Below are 11,643 nucleotides of genomic sequence, written 5' to 3'. Positions count from 1 at the left end.
GTGGAACCGAGGGAAGATCTCACGATGGACTGAGGAGCAGAGGACCTTATGATTTGATGGACTGGATGCGGTTCCTGATCGGTAAGCGTGGTTTATTCTGCTATTGACTTAATTGTGGGTTAAATGTGTATTATGTGTAATCATTAGCATTAGCTAATGCCAATCTGTGCCCCCCCTCTGACTACCAATCATTCACTCACACACCACTTTGGTGAAGTGTCTTGCCTAAGGACACAATGACAAAACTAAAGACACAATGACAGAAGTTGGTCCAAGCGGGACTCGATCCTCCAACCACTGTCACAGAATGACTGTCACATTGTCACATGTACAGTGTATTTTTAGTTTCCAGTGTGTGTTTGTTCACACAATAGCAGTGTGTGGTTTGTAAGTATATATTATTTTATTTACAAAAACACATTATATATTGTGTTTTGATATGATATATAAATGTACAGTAATAGAGCAGCTGGGTGTGCAGATACAGATTCCCCTCAGTGTGTATTGGTCATTGAATACTGTCACTTCGAACGGCATAAAAACATAAAACGACATAAAAACGAAGAAAAGGAACAGACTTTGCTGTGAAAATGACATGAGAGTGGCACTTGCCAAGGGGAAGCCCTGCATTTCTGAACTGGTCTCTCAAAGGCAACAGCAGAAGTCACACTGATTTGCAGTAAATATTCATTATTATTGTAGCCTGGTGGAAATTATGTGATGGGTGTGTGTTAAAATGTTAAAAAATAATAAATAGCATAAATACAATAAGTTCATTATTGGAATACATAATACAATAGAAAATTTAAATAATTTCAGTGTGGTAGTATTAAAAAAGGTCACGTCTTTGTGAAAAGGTATGTATGTAATGTGTTGTGAGTTCATACATTGTATTGGTTTTATTCTTTGAACACAGTGATGTTAATGCACGATTTATTTTGTGCACCAGTAAAACACACATATGGCTTGAATTTGAAAAAAATTATATTTTATCTTTCAATAAAGAAGGGTTCGGTGAATGTGCATATGAAACTGGTGGGGTTCAGTACCTCCAACAAGGTGAAGAACCACTGGTCTAGTAGCTGGTGGCACAGGGCTGCTGGCCTCTACACTTACGATCTTTGCGCTCACACCATGCCCAATATTTAGAAATTTGGACTCAGTAAAAATGCCTCCATTTGGAGAGCAAAGTGTCATGATGCACGCATTATCTGCCTCCTGTGTTGTCTCCATGTGTGCTCTCCCCCTCCCTCTCCTGTCTGAGCCTGGAGCTGGGCGGAGTTCCTGACTCCTCCCGCGCGCACCTGGAGCACATCAGCGCAATCACCTCCACCTGCTGCGGAGCATAAGATGAACGAGCTTCAGACACTCAGACTCGATCGTCCGCGTGTTCACATGAATGCTCCAGCTCTGTTTTTTGCAATTCTGGTTCTCTATTTTTGATGCTCACTGGATTTTTGCTGCTCCCCAGATTCCTGCTCTCTCGCTCGTCCCTGCTCCTGGTCTCTGGTCCTGCTCCAGCTCCAGTACAGTCAACCCCTTGTCTTCACCTCCTCGTCTCATCTTTGGCTCCGGCTTGCTCCTCATCTCCCGATCCTTGGACTACCCCTGCTCGGCTCTCTCTGGCTCCGTTCCCGGTCCCGTCCTCACCCTGGTCCTGGCTCGCCGCTACGTACTCCCGGACCCCGGCTCGCTCCCCGCTCCCTGTTGGTTTAATGAACTCTTGTCTTATAGCACAAACTGTAAATAAACACTGTAAATCTGCCCCGAGTTCTGCAATCTTTGGTCCGCCTTACACCAGCCATTACGACAGAACAATGTGGCCACAATGGACCAACCAGACTTGGGACCGGACCAGTCGTTGCGCCTGGCGTTCTCCCACCACGGTGTGATCATTAGGTAGCATGACCAATCCATTAGGACCTTGCTGGATTACAGCCAAACTCTAACTCAACAAGTATCTCAGCTCACTAACCAGGTCACCGCACTGCTCGTCACCACACCTGCGGTGCCTCTCGCCACCTCTGCCGCTGCCGGGACCACGGCGCCACCGCACCCTCCGGAGCCGAGGGGCACGGACCCCGAGCCGTATTCAGGTCAGCCCAGCCTTTTTCGGGGATTCTTATTTCAATGCATGTTTGTATTCCAGCAGTGCCCCACCAGTTTTAGTTCTGAGGCCACAAAGATACATTACATCTGTGGATTACTCCGGGGAAGGGCTCGCCAGTGGGCGGAGGCACGACTCTCGAACACCCCTGTGGACAATTTGAACTTTAACGACTTTGTTTCCGCTTTTAATTTAGTGTTTGATCACCCGCACTACCAGGCCAATGCCGCTTCCCGCCTGTTAAGCCTCGCCCAGGGGTCTAGGTCCGTAGCGGACTACACCATCGAGTTCTGGATGCTCGCCGTGGAGGTGGACTGGACCGATGCGGGCAGCCTTTCTTAGAGGACTTAACGAACACTTAAAGGATGAGCTGGTGTCCCGTGACGAGCCCTCCAATTTGAGTGCCCTCATTACCTTGAATAGGATTGATAATCGGCTTCGGGCGCGCCAGAGGGAGAGATGCCAGTCCCTGGTCCAGCATGAGCCATGCTCCGTTCTGTCTCCCCCTGAGGAACCTATGCAGCTGGACCGGACCCTCCTGTCAGCCAAGGAGCATCGACGGCGCCGCCTGGCTGGGGCATGCCTCTATTGTGGCAAACAGGGACATTTTGTGGCCTCTTGCCCGGTTCGGCCAAAAGGGGGAGCCCACCAGTAGCACTGGGAGTACTGGTGGGTCAGTCTCGCATCCTAGAAGGAAATAATAGACTGCGGCTGGATGCCACCCTGTGTGTGCGCTCGGACCCCTTACCTGTCTTAGCCCTCATTGATTCCGGGGCAGAGGAGGATTTTATGGATGTACAGTTAGCGGAACAACTCGGCATCAAGCTTGAGGTCACCCCTGGTTGCGAGTTCATAACCCTGTTTTTGATTGGGCCCGAGGAATGATTTCAGGGTGAAGCCCCATGTACCATGCCCAGTGCCTTCAGTCCACCTCGACTTCTGCGGGGGAGGCCAGCCCCACCTCCGGCCTGTCTCCAGACATCCCGAAACTCTCCTCTGTCCCGGCGGAGTACCACAATCTCCGAGAAGTTTTTAGTAAGAGTCGAGCACTTTCTCTACCCCCTCACCGCGCGTACGACTGTGCGATTGGTCTCTTGCCCGGCACCCCCTTACCCTCTAGTCGACTCTATAATCTGTCTAAGCCCGAACGAGAAACCATGGAGAAGTATATCCGAGGTTTCCTGGCCGCCGGTATCATTCGTCCATCTTCCTCCCCGGTGGGCGCAGGGTTTTTCTTTGTGGCCAAGAAGGACAAGTCCTTGTGTCCCTGTATCGATTACCGTGGCCTCAACAACATTACGGTTAAAACTAAATACCCGCTACCTCTCCTTTATTCAGCTTTCACTCCCCTCCACGGGACCACCATATTCTCTAAACTGGATCTCCGGAATGCATACCACCTTGTGCGCATTAGGGAGGGGGACGAGTGGAAGACGGCTTTTAAGACCCCCCTTGGTCACTTTGAGTACCTGGTGATGCCCTTTGGCCTTACCAATGCCCCCGCGGTATTCCAGGCTCTGATTGATGAGGTTCTTCGTGACTTCTTGAATCGCTTTGTCTTCGTATGCCTTGATGATATCCTGATATTTTCCCAGTCCCCGCAAGAGCATCACTACCACATACGCCAGGTTCTGCAACGCCTCTTGGAAAATAAACTTTACGTTAAGGCAGAAGTGCGAATTCCACGCTGAGGAGGTCAGTTTTTTGGGGTTCATTGTAGGGCGGGGCCAGGTAAAGGTTGATCCAGAGAAGATCCAGGCAGTCACAGATTGGCCAGTTCCCACTAATCGCAAGCAGCTCCAGCGGTTCATAGGCTTCGCTAACTTTTACAGACAGTTCATAAGAGATTTTAGTCGAGTCATATCGCCCCTCACTAAACTCACCTCTCTCTCGTTACAGTTTTCCTGGTCCCCTGAAGCACAATCTGCCTTTGTCAGGCTCAAGAAATTGTTTACCTCTGCCCCCATCCTCCACCAACCTGACCCCTCGCGCCAAATCATTGTGGAGGTGGATGCGTCGGACACAGGAATGGGGGCCGTCCTGTCCCAACGGTTTGACCCCCATAACTGCCTCTTCCCCTGTGCCTTCTCCCGTCGTTTGTCCCCGGCCAAGGCCAACTACAATGTGGGGGACCGGGAGCTGTTGGCTGTGAAGCTCGCCTTGGAGGAGTGGCTCCACTGGCTTGAGGGAGCGGAACAGCCATTCGTGGTGTGGACGGACCACAAGAATCTTGAGTATGTTCAACTCTCGTCAAGCTCGCTGGTCCCTGTTCTTCAGTCGCTTTAATTTTACCCTCACCTACCATCCCGGATCCCGGAATATCAAGCCCGATGCCCTCTCTCGTCAGTTCACATCGAAAGAGAGTGCCACCTCCGCCGAAACCATCATTCCTCCCTCCTGTGTGGTGGCCACCATCCATTGGGAGATAGAGGACACACTCCGGGTGGCCCAGAACAATGAACCCGACCCAGGTAACGGCCCACCAGGCAAACTCTTTGTACCTAACTCCTAACTTGGGTACCTAACTCCGTACCGAACTGTCCATTCTCAGGTGCTTGAGTGGGTCCACGGCTCACCTGTCCACGGTTCACCTGCCATCCCGGTGCTCAAGCGACACTTCTGGTGGCCCACCATGGACAAGGATACTCGGGCCTACGTGTAGGCCTGCCAGGTATGTGCCCGGGCTAAGGCCTCCCACTCACCACCCTCCGGTCTCTTACATCCCCTCGCAGTTCCAAGGCGGCCTTGGTCCCATGTGGCGGTGGATTTCATCACTGTCCTTCCTCCCTCCCAGGGGAATACGGTTATCCTGATGGTGGTGGATCGCTTCTCCAAGGCCACCCACTTCATTGCTCTGCCCAAGTTCCCGTCCGCCAAAGAAACCGCAAATCAACTCACCAACCATGTCTTCCGGCTCCATGGCATCCCAGCGGACAACGTGTTGGACCGGGGCACCCAGTTCATGTCCCAGGTGTGGCGCGCCTTCTGCGAGGGTCTGGGTGCTACGGTCAGCCATACGTCTGGTTTCCACCCGCAGTTGAATGGGCAGACCGAGCGGGCCAACCAGGACCTGGAGTCGGCCCTGTGGTGTGTAGTCTCCGTGAACCCCGCGGCCTGGATGTCCTACCTGCCCTGGATCGAATACTCCCATAATGCCACAGGCATGTCTCCCTTCCAGGCGTCCCTCGGGTATCAGCCCCCGCTCTTTCCTACAGAAGAGAGGGATCTGGCGGTTCCCTCCTTTCAGCATCACCTCCAGCGCTGTCGCAGGGTCTGGAGGAAAACCAGGACCGCACTCCTCTGAGCGGGAGCACGCATCAAGGCGGCGGCTGATCATCACTGTGTCCCGGCTCCTGAGTACCGACCCGGCCAGATGGTGTGGCTGTCATCCAAAACCATCCCCTTGAAGACCGATTCCCGCAAACTGTCCCCCCGTTTTCTTGGTCTGTTCAAGATTACCAAGATCAATAATCCGTCCGCCATCCAGTTATCACTGCCCCCGTCTCTCCGTATCCACTCGACCTTCCACGTCTCAGGTCAAGCCCATCCATACCAGCGACCTGTGCCCTCCGGCTGATCCCCCACCGCCCGCCCGGGTCATCGACGGTCACCCAGCCTTCATCGACGTCCGTCATCGCGGAAGGGGCCTTCAATATCTGGTGGACTGGGAAGGGTACGGTCCGGAGGAACGCTCATGGGTTCCGGCTCGCCGCGATGTATTCCTGGACCCCGGCTCGCACCCCGCTCCACACTCCCTGTTGGTTTAATGAACTCTTGTCTTATCGCACAAACTGTAAATAAACACTGTAACACTGCCCCGAGTTCTGCACTCTTTGGTCCGCCTTACACCAGCTGTGGGTGTAATATAAACCCCCCCCCTTATGGTGTTGGGTGCTTGTGTAAGCGCGGGAAAGAGATTATTATTACCGTTTGCGGCTATATTTTATTTAATTATTATTATTACACAAACATTTTTAATGAAGGCAAAATCTGGACTTTTGAGGTTTTACTGAACAGATAATTACAAAATATTGTCCCATTTTATTTTATTTTTTTCATTTTATCTACAAATATATTACATATATACAATAAATAAAAAATCTCATAACATTTTAAGTATTTACATTTTATTTTCTCTTTTTTCTAGAAGAACGGCAAAAATTTTCTTGCAGGAAATTCAACATTACTGGGTTGCTTCTTTTTTGTTAATGCTAATCATTTTAATTATGTTTTAGACAAGTTATCAGTTAATTGATGAATAGGTGTTACGATCTACTTATTCATTGTGCTTCCATTCTGGAATGTATGTTTTGTGTAGTCATATGTTGTTTTACTTTTATAGGAACAATATGAAGCCCTTGCGTCACAGAAAAGTCACCATAATGAATTACGATTTGGATCTTCTTCACATGGTAGAAGACATCCTCTCAGACTCCCCCCCTTCGGAGAAAGTGATGGATCATACAAAGATGTTCACTTACGTGTTGGACCACCTGGTGAAACTGATGCTACAGGACCTCCAGGCCCAGATCAACAAATATGAACAGCTGACTGAAAAGTAAAAAACTATATTGACTTTTTGGATGAGAAAGCTGCTGAACTGCGAAGAAGTTTCCATTAAACCGTTATGAGTACAAACATAATAATGATGATGATGTCAGTGAATGTCTGTGTTATTAAAGAGGGTATATTAAAACCCCTTAGCATTCCGGGTGATTTTGGTGAAATTGCCTTTGCTCTGACTTCTCCAAATTAAAATAATCACCATTATTGAACCCTCAGTAGTAAATGCACAAGTTTGGGGTCTTTGTAAAGGTAACACCCTATAGTTTTACCCACAGGCGTCAGAATCACTGTAAGTTTGTCTGCTGAGCATTTATACACTTTGGAACACACATTAAAAAAAAAATTTCTCATCCTCGCCAAAACTAATTTGTGAAAATGAAGGTGTAGAAAGCTGAAGTAAGTAGCTGGGGACAAAAGTACACCGTACCTCAACTGACAAGATTGTTGACCACTTACATTTCAAATTTGAGGTCAATACCTATAAAAATGAGTTTTACAATCATTTTATCCAGGAGTAAGTCCAGGCTTCTCCAAACCTATCCGAATGAAGACATTTGGAGAACGTTTGGAAAAAGTGCAATAACTTTTGAATGTTTCAACCCACAGACATCAACGAGGGCTCTACTGAAAACTCACACTGAGAGGAATCTGTATCTGCACACCCAGCTGCTCTATTACTGTACATTTATATATCATATCAAAACACAATATAAAATGTATATTTGTATATAAAATACAGTCAAAACAAGTGCTATGGGTCAAAATAAATATATATTTACAAACCACACACACACACTTCAAAATGTAAACAAACACACACTGGAAACTGGCTCAGTGGTTAGAGCTTTGGTCCCGCAACCCAAAGGTTGGAGGATCGAGTCCCACTTGGACCAATTTCTGTCATTGTGTCCTTAGTTCTGTCATTGTGTCCTTAGGTAAGACACTTCACCCAAGTGGTGTGTGCGTGATGATTGGTGGTGGTTGGGGTGCACAGATTGGCATTAGCTAATGCTAATGATTACACATGATACGCATTTGACCCACAATTAAGTCAATGGCAGAATAAACCACGCTTACCGATCAGGAACAGCATCCAGTCCAACAAACCATAAGGTCTGCTCCTGAGTCCATCATGAGATCTTCACTCGGTTCCACGAACCGCTCCGGGTCCAAGATGCCTCTAGTTTAACTTGTACAAACATCCACAGTGTCCTCGGTCGCGCACTTCCTTTGTTTTGTCTGTTTCGTCATGTTTAAAACACAAAACTGTGGCGTAAAATTACGCAACAGCAGATCTTTATATCCAGTCTCGCCTTTTTACGTGCGCAGCAAACTCTGTCTGTTTACAGTAAACCACTGCATGTCATGCATCAGCGTGTTCTGCAGTTCATGGGCTTTAAGAGGAAAACATCACTAAATGTGTGTGATGTAACAGCTTGATTCTACAAGGGGGAGAGTGGGGCGTACTCTTTCAGTCATCTGTAGCACTCATTCACTGTCCACGGTTCCAGTAACCCACAGCCCCCACCTTATTGGCCAACTTTGGTGTCAATCACAAGCTAACAAGTTTGTTTTGCGCTGAGGAACAAAGTTGACACTGTCAGAAGTTTATTATGCCTGAAACTGACAAAAGAAATGCAGAGAAGTGACGGAAAAGATTTCACTTTCCTGCAGCAGATTGGACATGGAGGCTCTAACTTCCTTTGTGGACATAATTTCTTGACTGGATTATATTCTCTGGACCTTTACGGAACGAATGAGACCAACTTTGTGTGAATATTTTGATGTTTGACAGAACCAGAGCGCTCAATGGTAAGTGAAGTCCAAATCCACATTTCTGATTTCTCTGTAAAAACGGCTTTCCTGTCACCACTGTGGTGATTAGAGGTGTAAATGGTTTACATATTCAGAAAGATGAATGTCGTAGCTTTCATTTGATGTGTAGATTGTTTGTGTGGGTGACGCAGAAATACACGTACATTGCTGTAAAGTTGTAACGTAAAGGTAAAGTGGTTAAAGCAATTTCTGATAAAACACATTATTTTCAAATGGATTTAAAACTGTATCATCATTATCGTTGTTTCACAGTGTTGCAAGGTACATAATAATAACATAGATGTGACTAGTTCAACACAAATAGTTCATCATCTGAATCAGAATCCGTTTGATAGGTTTTTGGAATTTCGGTTTCATCTGGGACTTGGGAAGGCGTTTCCCATGCAACATTGTGTTCAGTGTCCTTTTGCAGGAAAGTTAGAGAGGTTGTCATGTTCTTGACCACGCCATTAACCATGCACTTCAGTATACATGGGGTTAGAGTGCATACAAGGAAAAATATGATTAGAATGGGCATGATCATTGTTAAAATCCAAGACAGCCAGTCTTGGCTTCAGGGCTCAAGCCACGAAAGCCATGAGGTGTTTGTCTCAAGGGCTGAATGGAGTCTTGCATGTGTTTAATAATGTCTGTCATATTGTTAAATTCATCTGGGATGTGGAAGCAGCAGGAAGCATTAATTAGTTTACATACACCACCTTTTTCAGTCGGCTGCCATTGTAGTAGATGTAGTTGTTAGATGCCTGTTCCTTGGGGAGCTGGTTCTTCAGTTGGTGCTTGGAGGTTCTCTGTAGATGTTGGGTCATCTCTGGGATTTGGGACTTTCCTGCAGTGGCTGCTGTGTATCCATGCATCCATGTTGTCAGGAGGACTTGGAAGGGACCTTGCCAGCATCTGGAACACCAGTGTTTCTTCCATAGGTCTTTTACCATCACCCAGTCACCAGGTTGGAAGTTGTGGAGGTGTTTGGATACGGGAGTTGGAGGGGCTGTTTTCACCTGTTGAGAAATGAGAGAGAGAGTGGAAGATAAGTTTTTGCAATATTGTAACATATCATCTTCAATCCAGTGGAGGGGAGTGGTCTAACACTAGGACCCAGTCCTAGAGATGGTGATCTGCCAAATAGGATTTCAAAAGGGCTCATGTTTACTCTGGACCTCTTTCGCATTCTCATGTGAGTTAAAACAATAGGTAAGGCTTGTATCCATGATAGTCCTGTTTCTTCACAACATTTGGCTAATTTACTTTTTACAGTGCTATTTTCTCTTTTGATAGCCCCTCCACTGGCTGGATGATAAGCACAATGTTTTCTTAAATCAATGCCAAGGAAGTTGCTTATTTGTGTAATTGCTGTGTTAACAAAATGTTTTCCATAATCACTGCTCATTTTGGTTGGTACAACTTCAGTTAATAAAGCTTTTGCTACCACTTGACTGCTTGGATGTTTAGCTGGGAATGCTTCAACCCACTTTGACCACATGTCTACCATTACTAAACAATATTTTTTACCTTGTGCCGGTGTCAATTCAATAAAGTCCATCATTAGGTGTTCAAATGGACGTTCTGGTGGAGGATGAGCAGCTTGTTTCATTGGAATTGTCTTATCTACATTATGTGCAGCACAGATCATGCAACTTTGACAGTATTTCTGTGCATATGTTGAACCAATGTTCCGTTATTACATCCAACATCCCTCCTTGTGACACATGGCCCATCCCATGTGTCAATTTTGCAAAATGTGGGAAAAAAATGTTTAGGCAAACATGGTTTGTTATCAGGTCCCCACCACACCTCCTCTTTGTACATTGCACCTGCTTGTCGCCACAGTTTCTTTTCGTCTGATGTGGCAAAGGACTGTAGAGCTGAAAGGGAAGAGGGGATGGAGACTGGAACTGAAACAAACAGATTATGTTGAGGAAGTGATTTCCGTGCTGCAGCTTTTGCTGCCGCATCTGCTCTAGCATTTCCCTGTGAAATAGAGTCAGAGTTATTAGTGTGTGCTTGACACTTACAAACAGCAATTGATTTTGGCAGCAAAATGGCATCAAGGAGGACAGCAACTTTATCATGATGAAGAATTGGTTTTCCATCTGATTTCAAAAAATGTCTGTGTTTCCATAAGGTGCTGAAGTCATGCACCACACCAAATGCATATCTTGAATCAGTATAAATGGTAACAGTTTTGGTTTCTGCCACTTTGCATGCCTCTGTCAATGCTATTAGTTCTGCTGCTTGTGCTGAATAATGAGAAGGAAGAGAGTTAGAGATAATAGTTCTATGAAGATCAACAACAGCAAAGCCAACATCATTTCTTCCTGTATGTGGATTGCGTGATGCAGATCCATCTACAAAAAGAAGCAAGTCAGGATTAGACAATGGTGTTTCTTTTAAATCCAGTCTTGGAGAGCAGACCTGTTGTAGAACAGAAACAGAGTTGTGTTCCTCTCCATCCTCGGGAGTGGGAATGAGAGTTGCAGGATTTAACACATTACATCGTTTCACTGTGACGTTAGGCATGTCTAAAAGCACAGTGTTGTAACGTAGCCCCAATTTGTGAGAGCCAAGAACTGCGTGTTTGATCTCATGACCTGTAGTGTGGGGGCGCCCCAGGGCACTGTCCTTGCGCCCTTTCTTTTCACCCTTTACACTGCAAACTTCAGACACAACACGGACAGCTGCGTCCTGCAGAAGTTCTCTGATAACTCTGCCATCATTGGCCTCATCGAGGATGATGACGATGTGGAGTACAGAGGACTAACACAGGACTTTGTGGACTGGTGTCAGCAGAACCACCTCATCATTAATGCAGGAAAGACCAAGGAGATGGTGGTGGACTTCTGCAGACGCCACTCTACTGCCCCCTCAGTGAACATTCAGGGAAGGGACATTGAGAGAGTGGACTCATACAAGTACCTGGGTGTTCATCTGAACAACAAACTGGACTGGACTCACAACACAGATGCACTGTACAGGAAGGGCCAGAGCAGGCTCTATCTCCTGAGGAGACTCAGGTCTTTTGGAGTGAGAGGGCCACTCCTGAAGACCTTCTATGACTCTGTGGTGCCATCAGCCATCCTGTACAGTGTGGTCTGCTGAAGCAGCAGCATCACAGAGAGGGAGAGGAAGAAGCTGGA

This window comes from Periophthalmus magnuspinnatus, chromosome 18, assembly GCF_009829125.3.
Source record: "Periophthalmus magnuspinnatus isolate fPerMag1 chromosome 18, fPerMag1.2.pri, whole genome shotgun sequence".
In the NCBI taxonomy this organism is placed as follows: Eukaryota; Metazoa; Chordata; class Actinopteri; order Gobiiformes; family Gobiidae; genus Periophthalmus; species Periophthalmus magnuspinnatus.
Note: the sequence above shows the minus strand (reverse complement) of the source record.